Below are 24663 nucleotides of genomic sequence, written 5' to 3'. Positions count from 1 at the left end.
CTCCCTGAGCAAGTTCTAAGAGCCAATTTTAACTAAAAAGATTTTCCCTTAGATACAAAAAAAGGGGAGGTTTCCTCTTTAGTCTGCAGCCTGATGTTAAAAGTCTTGTTACATGGAACTGGCAGGGCAGAGAGATGTGTTTCAAGAGCAACATGAGAAGTGCCCACCTGCGGTATGGTACAAGAGTGTTTTAAGGGAACCTGTGTGTTGATTCCCCACCCCCGTCAGAGGCTGTGTGAAGCAGGTCTTTAAAGCAAACCCCACAAATTCAACCCCATTTCTTCCCCCTCCCACCCATTCTGTCTTGGATTCTCCAGAGGAGACTCTGGAGAGACTGTCTAGTCTGCATGAAGGGGTTGAGAGAGTTACCACCCTCAGCAAGTGATTAACTCAGGATTTCCAGAAGCCTGAACAAAGGGTGTAGTTTGTACAGACAAAAGCTTTTCCTGACATTTACATGCAGCTAAAGATACCTCTAAGAAAGTTATTATGCAGCGGAGGCAGCTTGATTAGCAAGGCTCAGTGATGAGGATTCCACCTGTGGCAGCTTTTCCTCCAGGTTGAAGAACTTGTGACCTTTGAAACATCTCCCCTACAGACTCCCGAGGGGAAGAAAGGCTTGTCTACACTACAAAATTAGTGTGGACATCAAAAGCCACCGCAATAATTAAATTGGCTGTTGATGTCCACACTACTCTGCTTTTGGCAGTGGTGCGTGTCCTTACCAGGAGCACGTGCACCGATTGACAGCTGGAGTGTGGGGCACTGACAGCTCCATTTCACAGCAGGGTCACATTTAGTCTCTGGCTGGGCTGACAGCTAGAGACCACAGGCTCTGGGGCTGACAGCAGGAGACCCAGACCAAATGCAAAAAAGTTTCAGCCATGAAACTGACAAGAATGTCAATTTCATTGCTGGTTGGTTCCCTGCTGTGAAATTGAGTCCACTGGGAGCTCACAGCCTAGAGCCCTGCTGCCACCTCCCAGCGAGAGCTCTCCCTCTCCCCATCCCACACCAGGAGGCAGTGGCGGGGCTCCAGGCTGTCAGCCAACAGGCGATGCAAGTAACCCAGTGTCTACAGAGACACTGCGTTGCCCTAACTACATCGACCTAAATGCTACGCCTTTCACCGAGGTGGAGTTATTAGGTCGGTGTAGTGGGTGACTCACATCAGCGGGAACACCATTCTTGTGTAGACACTTACAGAGTTAGGTCGACGGTAGTTCAACCTAACTCTGTAGCGTAGGCCTGCCATAGACTGGAAGGAGCTTGATCTTGATTACTAAAGTTGTTATGCTAAACACCAGTTGTGCAAGTAAGACTATCACAGCAGAGAACAATGTCCCAGGGTCTCACACAGTTTTCCTCATTGCATTCACTGCCAACTAAGGATTTGCCTGGGAACAAGGGACTCTCTGCTTTGCATCCCAGCCGTTCTGTTTGATCCTATAGTGGAGGTAACGATGGGACAGGTTTTAGTTTGTTTTAAGCCAGGGGTCAGCAACCTTTGAGAAGTGGTGTGCCAAGTTTTCATTAATTTAAGGTTGTGTGTGCCAGTAATAAAATTTTACATTTACAGCCCCCTCCCCCCCGAATGGAACCCCAGGCAGGCAGCAGGCTCCATCCAGGCCGGCCCCAGAGTGCCACTAAAAATCAGCTCACGTGCCACCTTTGGCATGCGTGCCACAGGTTGCCAACCCCTGTTTTAAAGCCATTGTTACCTCGTGGCAACACTGTCTCAGAGGGATTTGGACTTTGCTAGGGTATCCAGTAAGAGATGCTGGGCTGGAAAGGTCGGTTGCTCTCATGGTTAACTCAGACCTGCGAAACAGGAAACCTGGGCTCTATTCCCAGTCACTGGGCAATTTGGTGCAGCCAGGCCCCCGTTCCAGTTCTCCAGCATGAACCACAAGAGGCAATCAGCATCAAGAGCAACAGATGGTCAGACTCCAATGCCCTGTCCCACACGGGCTACTCAGACAAAACTATCTGAGTGTCTCACAATCTAGCACATGTATCCTCACCATCTCTAGGAGCTAATACAGTGCTATTATCCCCACTGTACAGATGGGAAACCCGTGGCACAAACAGTGAATTTTTCACACCCAAGCAATGCCGATCTAAACTTTAAGGGTAGACCAGGCCTAATGTAACAAGACATGTACCAGTGTACCTGAGGCTCTCCCCTCAAGGCACAAGAACCCATGTGGAACCAGCAACCCTCCCACAAGCCAGGTGTGAAAACTACAAACTTGCTCGTCTTAACTTGAAGACTTTTTTTTTAAACCCTAGCGAAGACACAGCCAGTCTTCACCTCAGCCTCACTCCAATTGCTCTGTCCACTTTACTCCCTTGTCTCTCCTTTGAGAGACCTCCCTCCTACCTAGACCACACCCAACGCATTAAGATTGCAGCACTAGCCTGCTGTTCACAAGCCATCATTCTACTCCTGTGATCTAGTCCTGTCCAACCCTTGCTTTTCTTATCTATGTAGGCCTTGTCTACATGGGGAAGTATTACCAGTTACACCGGTATAGACAGACCAGGGGAACTCCCAGTGTGAACACGTCTCCAGGTAGAAGAGGGCTTTTTTTGGTTTTGTTTAACCCCCTTCCCAAGCAGCATAAGCAAGCAAATCCTCATCACCCTAACCCCTAGCCAACCAACCCCAAAAACTACTCTTGTACCAGAGTAAGACTCCACATCCGAGACACACCAGCATAAGTGTAGGAGTTTATATTAAAATTCATACCTTTGCTTTACCAATAAAAAGAAGTGCATAGCCTGTAGACAAGGGCTTAGATTGAGGGCTCTTTGGGCAGGACTGCCTACTGCATTTGTGATTTGTACTGTAGTATGCGCGACCCGTCACGGACCAGGATCCCACTGTGCCCATGAGCAAGCAAACAGAACAAAGATGATCCCTGCCCCAGAGAGCTTATACTTAGATCGTAAGACAAGAAAGGTTTCAGAGTAGCAGCCGTTAGTCTGTATTCACAAAAAGAAAAGTCAGCACCTTAGGGTGTGGCACCTTAGAGACTAACAAATTTATTAGAGCATAAGCTTTCGTGAGCTACAGTTCACTTCATCGGATGCCGATGAAGCATTCTCTATCAAGCATTCTTACAACTAAAATACCCACCTGCTGAAGCGAACAAACAGATTGACAGAGCCAGAAGAGTACCCAGAAATCACCTACTACAGGACAGGCCCAACAAAGAAAATAACAGAACGCCACTAGCCATCACCTTCAGCCCCCAACTAAAACCTCTCCAACGCATCATCAAGGATCTACAACCTATCCTGAAGGACGACCCATCGCTCTCACAGATCTTGGGAGACAGGCCAGTCCTTGCTTACAGACAGCCCCCCAACCTGAAGCAAATACTCACCAGCAACCACACACCACACAACAGAACCACTAACCCAGGAACCTATCCTTGCAACAAAGCCCGTTGCCAACTCTGTCCACATATCTATTCAGGGGACACCATCATAGGGCCTAATCACATCAGCCACACTATCAGAGGCTCGTTCACCTGCGCATCTACCAATGTGATCTATGCCATCCTGTGCCAGCAATGCCCCTCTGCCATGTACATTGGTCAAACTGGAAAGTCTCTACGTAAAAGAATGAATGGACACAAATCAGACGTCAAGAATTATAACATTCAAAAACCAGTCAGAGAACACTTCACTCTCTCTGGTCACTCGATTACAAACCGAGAGTGGCTATTCTTCAACAAAAAAACCTTCAAAAACAGACTTCAATGAGAGACTGCTGAATTGGAATTAATTTGCAAACTGGATACAATTAATTTAGGCTTGAATAGAGACTGGGAGTGGATGAGTCATTACACAAAGTAAAACTGTTTCCCCATGTTATTCCCCCCCCCCCACACCCCGCCCACTGTTCCTCAGAGGTTCTTGTCAACTGCTGGAAATGGCCCATCTTGATCACCACCACAAAAGGTTTTCTTCCCACCCACCCACCCCTCCTGCTGGTAATCGTAAGTGATCACTCTCCTTACAGTGTGTATGGTAACATTCATGGTAATATTGTTTCATGTTCTGTGTGTGTATATAAATTTCCCCACTGTATTTTCCAATGCATGCATCTGATCACAAAAGCTCATGCTCAAATAAATTTGTTCCTCTCTAAGGTGCCACTAGTCCTCCTGTTCTTTTTACAGAGAAGAAAGCAGAAGGAAACAAGGAGACACTGCTGGTCAGTAGGGCAGGTGGAGGTCTACTCCTCTGCACAGTGCCTAGTAGAGCAACAGGGCCTCAATTCTGGCCTCTACCATAACCACCAACACAAGTCTCTAATGCAGAGATACTCCGAGCTCAGCAGTTCAGGAGTCCAATTAGCAATCAACGTTACCCAGAAGACCCACAGTAGTAGCTGGCTATTGTACTATAAACAGTATGATGGGGCAAATATTTAATTGATATATAAAATTCACAGCAAAATAACTTAATGCACATCGATAACATAGTAAACACATCCTGATTTAATTATTAACCAATCACCCAGTGTTTTAACATCATCATGTGCTGCAAAGAGTCACAAGAGTCACATTAAAGAGCCACTTACAGCTCCAGAGTCTCAGTCTGAGTATCACTGCACTAAAAAGGGTCTTCTCATCCCAAAACGTCTTTGGGGACATGGGGACCAGTACAGCGTCTGCATATGTTCCCATCCATTGCCTGTTCCTCTGTTCAGTCCAGCCTGATCCCATCTCTGCGTATGATGGACACTGCTCATTTTAGTGAAGGTTTCTAGGAGGAGCACGCCTACCCACTCTAGGGCTGAAGCCACCAGATATTATACATACTATCTTTTGTGAAGGGCTTGGCGATTCGACAAAGAGAGCACTATACAAGTGAGGTGGATATCATTACGGCACAGGGAGGTGAAGTGGCCATCTAGTCAGGGGTCAGCCTCTCGGTCTGACTGACCTTGATTATAGCTGCATCATTTTCTTTGGCATCCTATCAACTGTCTTCTACAGTGTCCCCATCCCTAATCTCTTCAAATGCAGCCAAGCCCATACCTTGATTTTGTATCCTACTCTCCTCTTAGCCCTGATCTACACCCCCAGGAGCTGTTGTTACACCAACCTAACCCCTGTTGTAGATGTGGCTAGGTCAATGGAAGAATTCTTCTGTGGACCTAGCTACTGCTGCTCAGGGAAGTGGCTTGCTACAAAAATTGACAGAAATACTCCTTCTGTCACTGCAGCTCTGCACCTGCATAGTGCTGTAGTGTGGACGGGCCAGTCTTCATTTCTCTGAAAGTCACTCCACTTTACACTTGCCATCTTTTGAGAAACTCTCATCTCTACTGCTTCCAGCCTTTTATGGTCTGAAGCAGACATCAGAGTAATACTGGTTTCAGAGTAGCAGCCGTGTTAGTCTGTATTCGCAAAAAGAAAAGGAGTACTTGTGGCACCTTAGAGACTAACAAATTTATTAGAGCATAAGCTTTCGTGAGCTACAGCTCACTTCATCGGATGCATTTGGTGGAAAAAAAAAAAAAACTGAGTAATACTGTTAGCACACTGCTTTGATACATTTTCCACTTTGGTACTAAAACATACCGTTTAGCCATCCATACTTGTGTCTGATTCTGTGGCTAAGGCACACCGGCTTTGCACCTGATCTGGATAGAACCATTGGTACTGATCAAACTTCCTAAATCCACACAAGATTCTACTTGTTCTACAACTTCACCGCGGCTGCCTTTCAAACCCTTCCTCTAGCACCCCCTTTCCAAGACTCAGCCACTTTGTCTTCTTGGTATTTATTTTAAGTCCAAGGCAATGACATCAAATCCAAGTTAGTGAGAAGTATTTAACGCCACAGAAACAAGTGCTTAAGAGGTGCTGGAACTATGGAAGGGACATTTTGATGAAGTGCTGACCCCTGAGGCTTGTCCAGGTGCAAACATTCTAGACATGCCAGATGAACAGGAACGCTTGCAAGGCAGAATAGATAAACACTGAGCCACTGTCAGAAGAAAATGGCCTCTAATGTAGATGCACTTACTGGGTAATATGCAGGATCTAACACAGTTTATTTTAATTCAGCAAGTTAACAGTTAAGCAGTTTTAAGAGCATCTACATTAGAAGTTTGCTTTGATGATAAACTGATTCAGTTTAGTTATGCTGGTGAAAACAAAACCACATGTGCACCCCAGCTGTGAGTAGACCAGCTCTTAATCCCCTAGCCTTTGCAAAGCACTAGACCCTTGAATGAACGTGGTTAGAGAAGAATCGCAAAAGGAGACCACCCCATGTACAAAGCACACAGTGACTACAGGAGTATGGAAATAGAATTCCAGTAGGATCATGCTCTCTTTTAAATGGGTTCCTGCTACAGCCACCTGCCCTCTTCCCCATGGGGCAGGCCTCACTGCCCGATTCAGTTCTCTCAGGGTACATCTATACAGGGATAAAAAGACCTGCGGCACAGCCGTGGATGGCCTGGGCAGGAAAAAGAAAGTCCGTGTAGATGTTCAGCCCCAGCGCCTGAGCCAGCTGACCCGGGCCAGTCACGGGTTCTCTCTCTCTCTGTGTAGACATACTAAAAGTGACTTGGGGTTTCTGTCCAATGTGGTGAGGCTGAATGTGCTCAATACCCTTGCTGTAACAGCCACTTGCAGTGGGATGCACAGACTCTAAAGGCTAACGACCCAGGCTGACCCCCATTGTCCACTGGCTGCTAGAGCAATTAAGATCTAATGGCCCGTAAGTACCCCACATTCCCAGAAGAATAAAAACTGTTTGGTCTATAGACATACAGGCACCAGGGAAGAAAAGGGGCAGAGAAAGAACCTTTGCATCACCCCTTAAACAGCAGGATGACTGGCAGTACTGATTCAGCTAAGTGGGGCTGATCTAGAGGGGAGACAAGGGGAGGATCAATGACAACCCTACTCACATGGGACCCCTCACTTCCAGGGAGGGGGAGGTTACACAGCGTTTTGTCTGGGCAGACAGTTCAGACTGGTTTATAATTACATGAAGTTCCTGTATAGTTGTGGTTTCCTGTTTACAAAACCACAGCTTCTGGACACAGATTAGTCTTGCAATGCAGGTGGGACAGGACCAAATCACGGTTTAAAGTTTAGGCCAGTGGTTCTCAACTGTGGGTCTGTGGCCCCCTGGGGGCTGCAAGCAGGTTTCAAGGGGTTCTGCCAAAATAAACCAGAAAGCAGGGCTACAACTGAAGCCCGAGCCACTTAGCTCTGCAGGGGACCCTCGTGACAGGGGGACCCTCGTGGCAGGGGGACCCAGGGAACTGCCCTGCTTGCTACCCCCTAAAGTCAGCCCCGTGTGGGAAGTGGAGTTTTTATAGCATGTTCAGGGGAGGGGGCACCTCAGAAAGCTAAAGGTTGAAAACCTCTGGGTTAGACCATGATCCCAAGCCATCCTATATACCTGCAAAGCCCCAGGCTTGAGCAATGTCTGAGGACAGGACTTTGTTCCATCTGCCAGACAGAGTCACATTAAAGGCTAGAGCACCACACTGGGGACTCAGAAGTCCTGGATTTGTCTCCCACCTCTGCCACTGGCCTGGTGGGTGACCTTGGGCAAGTCACTTCACCTGTGCCTCACCTTCCCCACTCATTTGAGAGCAGATTAAAAGTGCTATTCACAGGTAGGTACAGTATCGTTATTCCTAATGTCAGGTGTGACTAGAGCACAGCTGTGAGTTTTTTCCCCCCTCTCAGTGTAGATGGGACCCAATATGGTAAGAGGAGCTTTTATTAGTGGGCGAAATGGGCTAACCAAGTTTAACTTGATATTCACTGTTAATTAAAAGCAACTCCCCCCTCCCCAAGGGACAGAAAATATCTCCTTGGTTCTGAATTTCTGCAACCAGTGCTGCTCGGGTAAAAGAAGAACCTGGCCCCACCAGCACACAACCAGCTTTACTGCAGGAACATTGGGGGATGTGTGGTGAGGAGAGAGACGTACATGGCCATGCAGCAGGACTGGCCTCAGTCTCCAGCTCTCCATGCACATTGTCAGAACAACCTCCACCACCTGTCCTCACAGCCACCTCAACGACCTGATAGCTGCTTTTCACAAAGCTTCTGCTGGGCATAGAGCAAGAGCGCATTCACGCCAGCCTTCAGAATCATAGAATATCAGGGTTGGAAGGGACCTCAGGAGGTCATCTAGTCCAACCCCCTGCTCAAAGTAGGGCCAATCCCCAACTAAATCATCTCAGCCAGGGCTTTGTCAAGCCTGACCTTAAAAACCTCTAAGGAAGGAGATTCCACCAGCTCCCTAGGTAACCCATTCCAGTGCTTCACCACCCTCCTAGTGAACAAGTTTTTTCCAATATCCAACCTAAACCTCCACCACTGCAACTTGAGACCATTACTCCTTGTTCTGTCATCTGCTACCACTGAGAACAGTCTAGATCCATCTTCTTTGGAACCCCCTTTCAGGTAGTTGAAAGCAGCTATCAAATCCCCCCTCACTCTTCTCTTCCACAGACTAAACAATCCCAGTTCCCTCAGCCTCGCCTCAGAAATCATGTGTTCCAGTCCCCTAATCATTTTTGTTGCCCATCACTGGATGCTTTCCAATTTTTCCACATCCTTCTCGTAGCATGGGGCCCAAAACTGGACACAGTCCTCCAGATGAGGCCTCACCGATGCTAAATAGAGGGGAACAATCACATCCCTCGATCTGCTGGCAATGCTCCTACTTATACAGCCCAAAATGCCGTTAGCCTTCTTTACAACAAGGGCACACTGTTGACTCGTATCCAGCTTCTCATCCACTGTAACCCCTAGGTCCTTTTCTGCAGAACTGCTGCCTAGCCACTTGGTCCCAGGTCTGTAGTGGTGTATGGGATTCTTCTGTCCTAAGTGCAGGACTCTGCACTTGTCCTTGTTGAACCTCATCAGATTTCTTTTGGCCCAATCCTCTAATTTGTCTAGGGCCCTCTGTATCCTATTCCTATCCTCCAGCATATCTACCTCTCCTCCCAGTTTAGTGTCATATGCAAACTTGCTGAGGGTTCAATTAATCCATCATCCAAATCATTAGTGATCATCATTCAGGTCAGTGGAAGTGGTGAGAAGTTGGATTTCTTCTCCTTTGGTCTCCAAGAAAGCTTTCTGAAACCTCACCCACAGGCCTGTGCCAACTCAGAGGGAAGTGCAAGGGCAGAAATGCAGTACACAACCAGTGCAGTCGCAGGGCAAAACAGAGCCAGACATACCACCAGTACTTCATTGCTAATTTACCAAGGCTTTGGATATTGTAGGACTTAGAGATCGTGTTCCCTCTAATTTTTCCCACCCATGTGTGGAATGAATTTTGTTATATGCACTAATTGTGTGATGCATCACCTCCATATGGGTGCACATAAAATTCATGTGGTGGGGATGGGGCTGAGGCGTTCAGAGAATGGCACGGGGCTTGGTTAGGGCAAGGGACTGAGCTCCAGCTGGGGGTGCAGGCTGTGAAGTGGGGCAGAAGATAAGGGGTTTGGAGTGCAGGGTGAAGAGAGGACTCCCCCAAGCTCCCTCCTGCCAGAGCAGCACGGGGCTGGGCAGAAGAGACACCCCTCCTCTGGCTGCAGCAGGTCCAGCCCGGGGTAGGAGAGCCCCTCCCCCAGCCACACCAGGTCTCAGCTGGGGCTGTGTCCAGGTCTGGGTCCAGGCCAGGGGAGGGGCACCCCAGTTGTGGCAGGTCCAGACCCGAGTTGAGGTGCCCCTTTCCCAGCCGGTCCCCGGAGCAACTGCATGGTACTTAATAGGCTGCTGCATGGCCACGCAGATTACAAGGAATTTAGCTTAGAAGTCATGTTAGCATGTGTATCACACCACTAGAAACACCTCAGCCTTGTCTAGTGTAGGTCATCCTTGTATGTAGACTGCCCAAATGGAACCGAGCCAGGTCATGACCTTTAAATTCAGGCCTCCCTTTGTTGGAGAGACTGGGGCACCCGCCTTGCCCTCCCCCTGCCCCACCATGCGAGAGGAGGCTGTTGGATACACACAGAGCAGTTAGCATGGCAGCCTCTCACCAAAACGCATAAAAATGCTGCATTTTTGTTTAAAGCAGCAGCAAGAGACTTTCAAGACTATTTGACAAACAGCAGGCCCGGCAATATGGTAATTTCTCTCAGGCTACTTATTAGAGAATGATGCATTAAACATGCTCAGCCGAATCCTCCAGGGAGGAAGAAATTACATAGTGCCTTTTGTTGGTCCCCCTGCTGCCCATCACAATAGCACAAACCTCCTGTATGCTGTAATTAGCCCTCCATCTCCAAAGATTTCATTAGAGGAGAGAGGGGCTCCTGCAGACTCCTGGTATTTACAGTGTTGCTAGCACGGTTCTGCCCCAGCAAGAATTCTCTTCCGGGTCTAGTGGATTCCACTTAAAGCTTCTTGCTTCTCGGTAGGCATCAGAACTTCAAGCTTTTGGCCGGGCCTCAAAAAAATAATGGGAAGGAGTCAAAGTTCTGCTATGTTGCAAGACACAAGGGTTTTTGTTCTGTGTTTGCAGGGTGCCGGGCACCATGAGGTCCGAACCTAGGACAAGAGCCCCTAGGCACTATGGTAATACAAATAAGTCACAGGGCATCTCAGCAAGAGTAAAAAGAAAAGGAGTACTTGTGGCACCTTAGAGACTAACAAATTTATTAGAGCATAAGCTTTCGTGAGCTACAGCTCACTTCATCGGATGCATTTGGTGGAAAAAACAGAGGAGAGATTTATATACACACACACAGAGAACATGAAACAATGGGTTTATCATACACACTGTAAGGAGAGTGATCACTTAAGATAAGCCATCACCCACAGCAGGGGGGGGAAAGGAGGAAAACCTTTCATGGTGACAAGCAAGGTAGGCTAATTCCAGCAGTTAACAAGAATATCAGAGGAACAGTGGGGGGTGGGGTGGGAGGGAGAAATACCATGGGGAAATAGTTTTACTTTGTGTAATGACTCATCCATTCCCAGTCTCTATTCAAGCCTAAGTTAATTGTATCCAGGTTTCAGAGTAGCAGCCCTGTTAGTCTGTATTCGCAAAAAGAAAAGGAGTACTTGTGGCACCTTAGAGACTAACAAATTTATTAGAGCATAAGCTTTCGTGAGCTACAGCTCTCCTCTGTTTTTTCCACCAAATGCATCCGATGAAGTGAGCTGTAGCTCACAAAAGCTTATGCTCTAATAAATTTGTTAGTCTCTAAGGTGCCACAAGTACTTCTTTTCTTTAATTGTATCCAGTTTGCAAATTAATTCCAATTCAGCAGTCTCTCGTTGGAGTCTGTTTTTGAAGCTTTTTTGTTGAAGTATAGCCACTCTTAGGTCTGTAATCGAGTGACCGGAGAGATTGAAGTGTTCTCCAACTGGTTTTTGAATGTTATAATTCTTGACGTCTGATTTGTGTCCATTCATTCTTTTACGTAGAGACTGTCCAGTTTGGCCAATGTACATGGCAGAGGGGCATTGCTGGCACATGATGGCATATATCACATTGGTAGATGCGCAGGTGAACGAGCCTCTGATAGTGTGGCTGATGTGATTAGGCCCTATGATGGTATCCCCTGAATAGATATGTGGACAGAGTTGGCAACGGGCTTTGTTGCAAGGATAGGTTCCTGGGTTAGTGGTTCTGTTGTGTGGTGTGTGGTTGCTGGTGAGTATTTGCTTCAGATTGGGGGGCTGTCTGTAAGCAAGGACTGGTCTATCTCCCAAGATCTGAGAGAGCGATGGCTCGTCCTTCAGGATAGGTTGTAGATCCTTGATGATGCGTTGGAGAGGTTTTAGTTGGGGGCTGAAGGTGATGGCTAGTGGCGTTCTGTTATTTTCTTTGTTGGGCCTGTCCTGTAGTAGGTGACTTCTGGGTACTCTTCTGGCTCTGTCAATCTGTTTCTTCACTTCAGCAGGTGGGTATTGTAGTTGTAGGAATGCATGATAGAGATCTTGTAGGTGTTTGTCTCTGTCTGAGGGGTTGGAGCAAATGCGGTTATATCGTAGCGCTTGGCTGTAGACAATGGATCGAGTGGTATGATCTGGATGAAAGCTAGAGTAGGTTTCAGGGTAGCAGCCGTGTTAGTCTGTATTCGCAAAAAGAAAAGGAGTACTTGTGGCACCTTAGAGACTAACAAATTTGAGCATAAGCTTTCAAATGCATCCGATGAAGTGAGCTGTAGTTCATGAAAGCTTATGCTCAAATAAATTTGTTAGTCTCTAAGGTGCCACAAGTACTCCTTCAGCAAGAGTAGCCACTCTCCTCAAGGTTACTATAATCGTGAGAGTGAGCCAGTGGGCTTCCCACCTCACAGGCTTTCAAATTAAATGTTGTCTTCAGTTCATCCACCTTCCCTTACCAGGAGCAGCAGCTCCTTGTAAATGCTTGCTGCAAGTTACCAAGAGGTCAGGGCTTGCCCCCACCCTTGTGCTACAGCTGCCTGGGGCCAAGCCCAAGGACCTCAGATTCCTGCTCCCCTGTATCACAGCATATGGGGCGACTTAGTGGCACAGCTGATCAACGGGAAGTAAGACAGCTTATCAATGGCTGCTCCCTCTACAAGTTCTTTCCAGGCCAGAGCTGGAGGGACTGTCTCTAGAGGTGCCACTCTGGTCCCGGTGAAGCTGCTCACTGCAGTGAGAGTTCGTATGATGGGAGCAGCTATCCACTCTTATGCTCTTATCCTAACTTATGCTCTAATAAATTTGTTAGAAAAGGAGTACTTGTGGCACCTTAGACTATCCACTCTGGGACTGCAGCCATCAGATAGTATAAAACCACTAGCCTTTGTGCAGTGCTTTGGGATCTGATGAAGAGAGCGATACAGGGGAGGTTGGGATACTCCCCCCCTCTTTTTTTTAAGAAAGAACAGATGGGGAAACTGAGGCAGGAGGAGATGAAGTGACCTGCCCAAGGTCATACAGTAGAATCAGTAGCAGAGCTGGAAATAGGTGTCCTAAGCCCCAGTCTAGTGCTTTAACCACTCATGCTGTTGCTCAGAGGCCTTGGGCGCATGTTAGATGGAAGTTATTTCTGAGCCCAGCACAGAGACCCCCATGGCATTTCAGTAGCCAGTCAGCCTGCCTTTTAAAACCTATTGAAAACGAACTATACTGAGCTTTGAGTCACTGCTCTAGCCCCCCATACATTGCTTGGGTGGCATACCCAGGCCATGAGAACTCCAGTGGAGGAGCAGACATGAACATATGTAGGGGGCTCTATGCTGCTTCCCCTTGCATCTGCTGGTGGAAGGTGCACGGCAGGAGGGAAAGAAGCCATAGTGCTGCAAGGGACAATTGAGAACGGCGTCAACCAGCAATTTCAGCAGAATCCAGGCAACAAAAGGTGATTTAAGTCCACCCATGCCTTCACACCCTCCCCTCTGGGCTGGGCTGTCTGTGCTCGGTCTCTCAGGAGATGCAGCAGCAAATATGTCCAATGACGCAGGTGTGAGTTATGATATCCTCAACCCTGCACTGTCACAGAACATCCTCTTGTTCAAGGCATTATATAGACCGAGATCAGGTTTAAGATGGGAAAAAACTCTGCTGACTCATGCCACCACCACTTCCCCTGGAAGTATCCCTGCTCTTGAAGAGGGAATGGTTTTTACACCTGCCGCTCAGAACAGACATGTGTGGTGCACACATGTCCTGTGTATCTGCTCCTCCCCAGCAAGAGCGAGCCCAGAATCGCACATGGACGGCAAGTGGGAGCTGCAGTCCTCTTGGGGAAACTCACAAGTAGGCAGCTCCACACAGGCTGCCTAGCTTAATGGGACCAGCTGACATGATGGATTCTACCGACCACTGTTCCCTCTAAGCTGTGCGTGTGCACACACAGTCCCTAAACCCCGCGCACACTGAAACTCCATGCACACAAAAGTTTGCATGGAAGCATAACAATTTGCACAGAAGAAATTTTTTGCGCACATGGCCTGTCAAAAATTAGAGGGACCATAGCTACCAACACGATGGATTCACTTAATGCCTCAGATATTGCTGGTTTATAAATACCAGTGCGCTCCACACCAGTGCTCAGGGAGTCGTACAAGAGCAACACCACCCATTTAATACACAACAGGAAATAAGCGAGAGTCCAAGTTGAACAGAAACCACAAAAGCCAAACCAAGCAGGAGTGTCTGCAAATGTTCCTTTTCCTCACTATTGAAAGCAGACATTTAGCTCCATTAAAGGGCAACACTGTAGTCAGAGGGAGATGACCTAACTCAGTGTGTACTCAAGCAAAGAGCAGAAACCAGAGCGATCTCGGAAAGCCTCCTGCCCAATTCCATTCCAAGTCACCTGGGTCACTCACCAGTTTCCAGTGGCTTTTTATGTGAAAAAATCAGAGCCCATTAAGTCACGTTAGCGCAAACAGACCCAGGCTACAGAACGCAGCAAGTGATCCCATACCGAGTGCATGGCTCTTCAAACCACTGACATTTCTGACTCTGACAGCTACAGAAGGAGAGAGTTCAAACCTACTTTCAGTTCCGGTGAGATTTTAAGTAAATACCAGCGATTCCCTCTCACACCCTGCCCAGAGCAACATTATCTTGCTGTGAAAGACAGAACTAGCTTTTTAAAAATAAACTAACAAAGTTTACACATTGTATTTAACAAGTGTCATCTTTCCCCATCACCGTTCAAGAGTGTCTTTCTTTACTGCTTTAACCGCATTTGAGACAAGTATAGTTTAAGGCAGCAGTTCTCAACAGGGGGTCCGCAAATCCTTTCAGGCGGGCCCACAGCTAAAACCCAGAGCCCAAGCACCTCCCAGGGGGCTGAAGCCAGGAGCCCACACCCCAATCCCTAGCACCCCCCCATGGGGTTGAAGCTGGAAGTTGATGGGCACAGGGGGGTGTGGCTCCCCTCAAAAACTACAGTGAAAGAGCAGGACAGTCCCTGGGGCAGCTCCACACCTCCCCCTTTCTCTCCCTGCCCCCTGGCCAGGTCGGAGGCAGGAAGCCAGAGGTGGGGCAGTGCAGGCAGCTGCTGCTCTGGCTGGTGCCTTGGAGCAGGCAGCCATGGCTTTCCCTTATCTCCAACTGCTGCAGGGGGTTGAAGTTGCTCCTCAGCTCCCAGCCCCCTTTGCTCACGAGCTGTCCGAGTGGGGGACCTGGCTCAATGGCTGGCAGAGCCCTCTGGGAACAGGGACCACAGGGGAGCCCTCCCAGCACACCCCTTCCCTGAACCAAGCTTCCCCCCCCACCACCACCCAGCCCCTAGCTACCTCTTCCTGCACCCGAGGTGTTTTCAAATGTTTTGAACTGAGCCCCCCCACCTTTTGAATTATAATTTTTGGTTATGCCCCCATCCACACAGCCCAGACAGGCTGGGTGGCTTGCAGGGATGAGTCGGGGGTGGAGGTGGCCCTCTCACCAGGCCCCACTGTGCAGAAGTGGGGCAGTCTCTGCTGGCCCCTGCCCCCCAAAGAGAAGTCTAACTACATCTATGCCTCCTGCCCAGAGCCCCGAGTGTCCCCCTGGGCCTGGAGTTTTTACAGCATGTTGGGGGGGCATCAGAAAGAAAAAGTTTGAGTACCCGTTTTAAGGTGCCTCACACTGTAGAATGGATGCAGTTACACTAGTGTAAAAGGTGCTGCATTTCAACATATTATTAAACTAAAATAGCATGAAGCCAAGTAAGTTACCCCTAACCAAAATAGTTATGGTCAGTACAAACCACCCCCACACACGCACTCTCCCCTCCACTCCCAGTGTGTTTAAATGAGGCCTAAAGCTTATGGAAACAAGATTTTTAGCCCCCCCCCCCCACTGCTTTCCAGGAGGGGTGGCGTGGGTGGAGGTTGGGGAAACAAAGATGACGCCAGGCTACTTACAATGGCATCTTAGAGACTGCTGGCCAGTTTCAAAGGTTGTTTTTGCTGAGCTGTTGCAGTTTCCCTAACAAGGTGCAGACAGAGGGGCCTTCCAGGCTGACAGCACTAGTGTTCCGAAATATTTGTCCAGTCTAAAACCCACAAGCCTGGGGTTTTTTGTTTATTTGTTTTTTTGAGGGGGGAAGAGGGAGAAGAGAGACTGATTGGGAAGTGCAAAGGAAGCCAGGGATTTTATTTACCCTGGGGAGCATCTCCCTGAATTCATGTTTCCCCCGCTCCTGATTACAAGGGTGGGGGGAGAGAGCATGAGGCTGAACAGTTAGCGAGAAAACAGTTCCCTGAAAGATGCGAGATCTGTTTGCAACCTGGCCTTGCAGCCCACCTGCTGGGTTTCCCCTGAATTGGAACAAACCTGCTGTCAGGCTTAATAAACTGGCTTCTTGCAAGAGTGAGAAGTACTAATACTGGAGAAGAGCCAGATTTTTTTCTATTGCTTTCAATGCAAGCATCTCATCTGCCACCCCACCTCCATACAGGGGGTGGCAGCCTGACCTCCTGGCCCCACTCAGGAATCTGGAATAAAATCACAACGGGCTGGTTGACTGGATTGTTTAGAACAAAGCTGGGGGGGGGAGAGGGAGGAGGAGAGAAAGAGGGAAGACAGGTTAGATGCCTTGATCAGATCACTTTTCAGCCACATTCTTGCTGGTTACTCAACTCCCAGGGCCTGTTCTTCCTGCCCATCCCAGTTCCAGAAACACTCCAAATTAGTACCTAGGGTCTTAGGAGGGAGTCTGGACAAATGTGCAGATGGGAGACTTTGGAAAGTCTTGTCTCTTGGCTGCTTTCCACTGCCTGCTGCTTCACCCAGTGTCGGGGTTTGGGAGGGCTGGGAGTTAAGAATACAACTGGTTAAAGGTCAAGGAGCTTTTACACAGCTCAGCGGTCTGCCCAGCTTGTGCAGGATGCTGCTGTTGTCGAGGGATCCCCAAAGATTGGGGGTTATTCTGTCAGGAGGGTAGTGCTGAGCAGCAGGGATACAGAAAGAGCGGTGACAGAGATCTCGGATAGAGAACTAAAGATGGTTTAAAGAGACGATCCGGTGTCCAGAAGCAGTTAGAGCCATAGGACTAGCTTTCCTCTCTTGATCGTCTTTCATTAGACCCACAGCAAACTTCATTCAGTTTTAGAGAGGCCTGAACAGTGATTTATGGGAAACCCAAACCTGGGCATCAGCTCTCCCAGCAACCCAGATCCCCAATAGTGTGGGGCAGGGGGGAGAGGGAGCAGAAGGGATGCACAGTTTATGGTGTAGTTGCAACTCTAGTCCTTGGTTCCAGAAAATGTATGTAAATACACGCCAAACAAAACCGACACCCACCCAGGACACACGTGCCCCATAAGCCATGGCAAAGTCAATAGCCACAAGAACTCCAGCTTTCATTGTCCCCTGGTTTTTAGCCTGCATTTTTGCCAAATTCTGTCAAGGGGGGGGAAGTTGCACATTGGCTATGCCAAGTCAGCCAGCCCCCAGAAAGAGGGGAAACATTCCAGAGCCAAGAAAGCCTTCAGAGGAAGACTCTCCCTTCCTGCCTGCCAACTGGAGGGCCTCAGTAGTTGTAAGTGTTACCCGCTTGGCTGAAACTCAACTCCAGCCCAACCCACCCTCGTTAAGCTTTACATTCCTTCCCTCACCCCCTACAGCAGTGGCTCTCAAGTGGTGGTGACCCCAGGCCACTTGCGGCCCAGTCAGCACATAGCTGCGGCCCATGTGACATCCTCAGGGCCATCCAGGTAGTATAAATATTCTGGGGATGTGGCTCACATATCCGAGTTGCCTATGCAGCCCACAGTGGTAAATAAGCAGTGGTTCTCAGCCTGATAGGGAAGCTGACGGCCAGGCTTCAGCTGGAGCTCTGGAAGACCATTGTGGTGGCTTCATGTGAGGCTGAAGTCCTCCCAGCAGAAGATGGAAATTCAGGCTCAAGGGGCTCTCCTGAGCCAGGAGATGGGAACAAGAACTCCAGGGGCATCTTTGTACATCACAGGGGAGCAGAGAGTACAGGCTGTTTGTCTGCAGTTCCCTTTTAAGTACTAGGCTGTCAACTGACTTCTAAACACACAAAGACAGGACCACCCTAGTCTACTCAGCTGTCCCTTCTAGGGGTTCTCTTTTGCTCATCACGAATAGCTTCTTGTGTGCTTCAGCATCCAGGGAGGTGGGGGGCATTTCACCCCGACAATGCACAAAGCATGAGTACAGGCCAAGAAGAGGAACCTAACCCACTTCCTGATTGTGGGTACGGATACGTTTTCTGGTGCGTCCTGAGGCACTGTACTCTGAATAACCCATACAGTATTTAACCCATGCATTTGCCGGAGGACTGTAGAGGCAGTGATACAGATGAGAAAAATAGCCAAATGAATGGAAAATTGGAGATGGCTTCCTGTTTAGCTGTTTATAATATAGGCATTGTCATTAGATAAAGAAGGGGAAAGTTTGTCATGCTGGATCTGCATAGGTATCAAAATAAAAAGCGGTATGGCTCACACTGGTGCACCCACAGAACAGAGGCGTGAGATAACTGGAGAGACAAATGCATTATTTAAAGGGGAAGAGAAGATGTCAACTTGCCCAAGCTTAAGAACTTTGACTGCAGAGCTCACAAAGCAAGTTTGTTGCAGTGTCTTAAGACAGAGTCAAGATGCAAAATGGAAGCACAAACACACAATGCCAATCTAGTTTCATTCTCTACCACCTTGAGGTGCCAGCTTTTCCCTTACAGCCTGCTTCTGCTGCAATCCATCCTTCACAGTCATCCAGGTAGGAGGACTAACACAGTGAGTTTGCAGCTCTAGCACATACCATTCATTTAACAGCGAACACCCAGCAAATGCTGCCCGTAGCAAAGATCCTACACAAAGCCATTTGTCCTTCCTCCCCCTTCCTACTTCCTTGTAGCCAGAAGATGGTTAACCATTTCAAAAGGGCTTGTAACTCATTATTTTGCCTTTGGCAGGCAGTTGGGAATGTCGCCCTACATAGCAGGCTCGCACAATGAGTAGAAGTTATGCATATTCAAATCTATGGTTTGTTTCCACAGGACTGTACCTCAACTCCAAGCCAATGGCAAAGGGGACAGCAGCTGAGCAGAAGGTAACTAGATCTAGGAGTTGGAAAGCACAGCCTGCCTCATCAGAAGGTCTGCTTAGGAAGGCAGGACAGAACGGGAACAGATGGTCAGTGGAGTAATGCACCAATGGTGCGCATGTAACACCGACAGACCCCAGTCATCGGCAGGTGGGATCAAACCTGGGATCTCTGGAGCAAAATGCATGAGCCTCTGTTGCAGGGGTCCCCAATGCGGTGCCTGCGGACGCAATGGTGCCCGTTGGGGCTGTTGCATGCGGCCGCAGGACACCGCGCCGCTGAGCACGGCCGCTGGAGAACCACCTGCTGAAATGCTGCCGAGAAGAGTTGCAGTTGCTCAGCAGCATTTCGGTGATGCCGCTTCTTGCCACGGCCGCTTCTCGACAGCGGGATGTCTGGCACGCACCACAGTCTTCTGGGAATAGGAATATGCTATTCCTACAAAGGTTGGGGACCACTGCTCTGTTGCATGAGCTAAAAGCCTCATGGCCCTTCGAGTCTAGTCTACAGCCTTAGTGCTCTCTCTCCAAGCGGTCTCGGTGCACCCTAGATGGGACAGAGCACCACACCCACGAGGTGTGTGGGTTTTACACACACACACACACACACACACACACACACACACACACACACGAGAAAAATTCATATCCCTTGAATGCCATAGCTATGCCGACCTAACTCCTGGTGTAGGCCCAGCTGAGTCAATGGAGAGGGAAAAAAACAAAACAAAAACTTCTCCTCCTGTGGATTGAACGACAGGGATGGAAAAACTCCCTGTCTCTGTAGGAAGCATGTACATGACGGCGCTGCAACCCCACTGCTGCTGTAGCACTCAGTGTAGCCAGGGCCTCAGTGTCTGACACTTCCTGGGTGACAGCAACTGACGGTGCCACTGTGGTTTTGAGAAGCAAAAGACAATACAGTTGGATGTCATGGACATGACTACCTGGTACTCAGCTGTGAATTTCTATTCAAAGTAGTACTGAGCCTCTTTCCATAATTGTACTACAAATTTGAAAGACAGCAGAATACGTGACAGGTGTGTGGGGAGAGAAGTGAAGTAACTAATGACTGCTTTAGAATGCAGTTGAATAGCAATAAATAGCTAAACCATCTTATTACTCAACAGATCTGCTCCCTGTGCATTTTTGAGATGCATCTGCTGACTTTATGACAGAACCATTTGCTATTGCTTTTTACGCCAGCTAGCCCTGCAGAACCAACACGGCTACAGGCGAATAAGCTGCATTCTGTTCTTCATCATGCATCAAACAAAACTGATGGGCAAGTGCCGACTGCAAAAAAAAAAAAAAAAAAAAAAAAGCCACCATAGACCACTATTCCTGGCAATGGTAAGCAAGCCTCAAAGTGCCCAGCTTGACCCTCAGATCTCAAGTGGAGTCTACAGGGCTGGCAGTTGACACACAAACATCCACCCTGTGTTATCTGAACAGGTGTGCAACATTTAACTCTGGACCACTAAGGTGACAGCTCTACAAGTTCAATCATTTTTCAGTTTATGAAAGCATAAACTCAGATCAATAATATTTTTATAGTTATGAATAATGGTACCTACTCTAAGACTTTCCTCTATGAAGTTTGCCTGTGAGAGACTTCATTTTAAAATGGCTGCATTTTTTTTATTTATTTTTTAAAAAAGATGGACTTTTTGCTGAAAATGTTTGTTCCTGTTCCAGTGTAGAATAAAATAGACCGGCACTTTCAAAATCCTCCAGTACAAAGATTGGCAAGAAAGACAGATGCTGGCAGGTGAGACTAGTGTCCCAGCAGAAGTAACATGCTCTGGGCAGGGGCAGGCAAACTTTTTAGCCTGAGGGCTGCATCAGGTTTCTGAAATTGTATGGAGGGCCAGTTAGGGGAGGCTGTGGCATGGCCCAGCCCCCACCCCCTATCCAACCCCCCCCACTTCTCACCCCCCGGATCCCCTGCCCCATCCACCCACCCTTCTTTTGGTCCCCTGACCACCCCCGGATCCCCTGCCCCATCCACCCACCCTTCTTTTGGTCCCCTGACCACCCCCGGATCCCCTGCCCCTAACTGCCCCCCCACTGCCCCATCCAACCCCCACTTCCTCACAGCCCCCCTGGGACTCCTGCCCCATCCAACCACCCCTGGACCCCTCACCCCTAACTGCCCCCCCACCCCATTCAATCCCCCCCTCCTTCCTGACTGCCACCCCCACCCCCCTGGCCCCATCCACCACCACCACCCTGCTCCTGTCCCCTGAGCACCGCCCCATCCAACCCCTCCTCGACTACCCCCCTGGGACCCCTGCCCCATTTGCTGCCCTCTGACCGCCCCAACCCCTATCCATGTCCATGACCACTCCTCGAACTCCCTTGCCCTCTATCCAACCCCCAGCTCCCTGCTCCCTTACTGCACTGCCTGGAGTGCCGGTTACAGCAGAGTCCGTATGATCTGGTTCTTATACCCAAGCCTCTGTAATGCCCGATCTGCCAATCCATGCCACCAGTTCCAAGGAAGTGGCTTGACCTTTCACCTCAGTTTCCAAATCTATAAAAATAGGGAGAATATTCGACTCCTCTGTAGGTAGCTGAGTGCACCTTCCAATGCCTTTGACAGGTATTCATTCACTAGCTGTTTTTTAGCTGCCTTGCTCAGACAGTCTTTTCTATTTAGCAGATTAAAGAATGAACAAATGGTAGGAAAGTCACCAAAACTAGGATTTGACTTTACCTTTCTAACACCTTTTGGTGCATCCCAAAGCCCCTTACAAAAATCTAATTCAACACAGGTTTCAGAATAGCAGCCGTGTTAGTCTGTATTCACAAAAAGAAAAAGGAGGACTTGTGGCACCTTAGAGACTAACAAATTTATTCGTCTAAGGTGCCACAAGTCCTCCTTTTTCTTTTTGTGAATACAGACTAACACGGTTACTACTCTGAAACCAGTCATTATGCAAGGTACTGAATTTAGCCGTACGGAGTGGAAATCTATCAACTTCATGAAAAAAAAAACTCAGATTCAGACAGACATCTTCCTTTCCAAATGCAAACAGATGGACATCATACCAAAAGGACTGATGGTAAAAGATATCCATTATAATCTACATACTACACAGACTATGCTGACAGCTTGTGCCACATGCTCTCAAAGAAACTGCAGAACCACCTGATCAACATCCTCCACAGCATAAATTTGTTAGTCTCTAAGGTGCCACAAGTCCTCCTTTTCTTTTTGCTAATTCAACACAGACACCCCTGTGAGGTCTGTATTAAGTGCACAGAAAATAAGGATGAAGTGAAAGACAGGCCATAAAGTCTGTTTTCACAGGTGTTGAACACTTCCAGCTCCCCATGGTCCTGAATTGGAATTGTAAGCACTCAACACCTCTGAAGATAAATCAGGTCTTAAGTGAATCAGTGTCCACAGCTTGTCTGTGGCCACAGCTTGGGACACACTCCAGGGAGTTCCAACTCCCAGGTGCCTCCTATCCTCTATCAATGTTAGCCAAGACACAGTTACCTGACTTTAGAGATTTTAAGGACACTGGCTGGACTTCTCAACTGAGCCCAGGAAGCAGGGCACCCACACCTCAGTGAAATTCAGTGGGAACTGGACAGCTAACTTCAGCTGCTTTGGAAACAGTCTCTTTGTTCATTCTGGAGACATTAAAAACTCTGAGCTTTATCATGACTTCAACAGTCCATTCCCCATCTGTGCCAGGGATTTGCATTCCTTCCTCCACCCCACAGGTTAGTGCAGGGGAGCCCTAATTTAGAGGCTCCAAGGATCCCAAGAGCCACACCGTTTTCCTCTACTTTGAGTGAATCAGGACAGAAGTGCAGGTATGACTGTTCCTCCCTTGACAATGATTCAGAGATTCCACAGAGGGCAAGTTTTATGGCAATACCCACCCCCAACAGGCAGTTCTGCCTTCCCTTGTGCTTGTGGGCTTCAGTCTCCCCAGTCTTTATTCCAACAAAATGGGAGGATGCCCAATGGCAACAGCACTGCTAGGACAGAATGCATTTGCTTATTTTGCCTGAATCCCTCAATTGAACTTCTGGGGTTGGGACACTTCAAAGTCGCACAATCCATGCAGCTCACTTTCCCCATCTGCTGCTACATGGTTAAGCTTTTCCAGAGCAGCAGACAGTCATTCAGATGCAGGATCCTCACAGAAATCATTGGCATGAAAAGAAAAACAAAACAACAAGCCACCACGCTCCAATGCTCAGACTTTAGCCTGTAACCACTTTTTAAAGTGACTTAAATGGAGTCTTAAGCCAGCCAAAAAAAGCCCTACCGTTCACGTGCAGAAAGCATCCAGCTCTCAATTCACTTAGGCTGTTTTACCTGGAGTGCTTTGTAAAGCCCTTTGAGATATGGCAGCCCAGATATTCATCAGCCTGCTGTATGCACTGTCTGGCTTTGTTCTGGGCCATTTCCAAGGGAGACAGGAGCTTTTCCTACCCCTACCTGTCACCCCCCTCCCCCATGCTGCATGTGGAAAACAAAAGCTGTGATTCAACCCACTCCTCCAGCCTATTGATCTGTGTGCCAAGCCAACAGGAAAGTAACCCTGATGGTTCCTCTTCACCCCGGGGGATGGGCTGGAGAGAAGTTTATCCCAAGAAACACTGCAGGATATAGCTGACCTTTCTCCAGCATGTGCTAAAAGCTCGGCTTGCAAACTGCTGACTTAGTAAAAGCAGTCAGTCCTGTTTTTACTGCCTGTTATCCATTTCCTACTAGACGATGAGGCCTCTGAAGGCCAATTAGTTTGTTTCCTTGCCACACACACAACACACTTCAGTATATAAGTTACAACTTGATACGTTGCTGTGGCAGGTGAATGCTGGTACCAATCTGTTTCAATGGAAGCCTAGATACAGCGTGAATTATTTGTAGTGTACTGACCTATTTACTGTCTGAAAGGCAGCATTCATACAAACGCAGAGTTCCTGGAGCACACCCAAGTCATTCTGACTTGTGGCAGGAATATATGCCAGGAGCTATCTAATACACACTGGGTGTGCATCTGCTAAGTGAGGGAAGCATTGCAGGGACTTCGTTCTTACAATGGTTTAGCACTGCTACAGTGACTCCCCACACCTCATCCCTATGGTTAGGGCCAGTGCATTCTGCAGTTCATGAAGCAACCTTCCTATAAGATCCAGCACTGAAGTGGCAGGCAGGGCCTTTGTAGTTTCTAAAGACATTGTGCAAAACTGGTGTAGCTGCAACACCTGTCGACTTACTGCACCAGAGAGAAATCACTGAACACTGCATTGGTCCTAACCAGGCATGAGCTAGAGACATTGGCCCAGATGTTGCAAGCAATGTCTGAAAGCCACTTGAGGCGGGTGCTGTGTTGTACTGGTGTTCCAAGGCCTTTCTGCATAGTGTAGACAAGGTCTAGCTGTCTTGCATATAGCCCAGCTAACATGAAGTCACCTGTACTTTGCATGCAGCTGAGCCAGTTTCAATATAGGGGTATTTCAGGAGATGGAGGCATTTCAGGAGATGGAGGTATCTTGTTAGTGCACACATGCAGAATCTATATCATAATAAAAAAAACCTGTCCAAAAAGGTATCCAAAGGGAAGGACCCTTCCAACTAATCAGACAGTTCTCCATTCACCCATATCCCCTTCCCTTGTTGATCT

At 48.3% G+C, this 24663-nt stretch overlaps 1 protein-coding gene and 1 long non-coding RNA gene across 3 annotated transcripts in view; both read right to left on the bottom strand.

The window, feature by feature from the left end:
• The window catches only part of ARRDC1 (arrestin domain containing 1), a 71211-nt gene that overhangs the window by 18895 nt on the left and 27653 nt on the right, over positions 1–24663 (bottom strand). The gene's annotated exons all lie outside the window — the stretch shown is intronic.
• LOC122456919 lies at positions 394–24655 on the bottom strand. The gene is made up of 3 exons (XR_006276092.1): positions 22639–24655; positions 12449–12454; positions 394–407 (listed from the first exon to the last, which is right to left on the bottom strand). It is a non-coding gene; the product is annotated as an uncharacterized LOC122456919 (long non-coding RNA).

Source organism: Dermochelys coriacea, chromosome 16, assembly GCF_009764565.3.
Source record: "Dermochelys coriacea isolate rDerCor1 chromosome 16, rDerCor1.pri.v4, whole genome shotgun sequence".
NCBI classification, from domain to species: domain Eukaryota; kingdom Metazoa; phylum Chordata; order Testudines; family Dermochelyidae; genus Dermochelys; species Dermochelys coriacea.
This window is presented reverse-complemented; position numbering and strand designations above follow the sequence as displayed.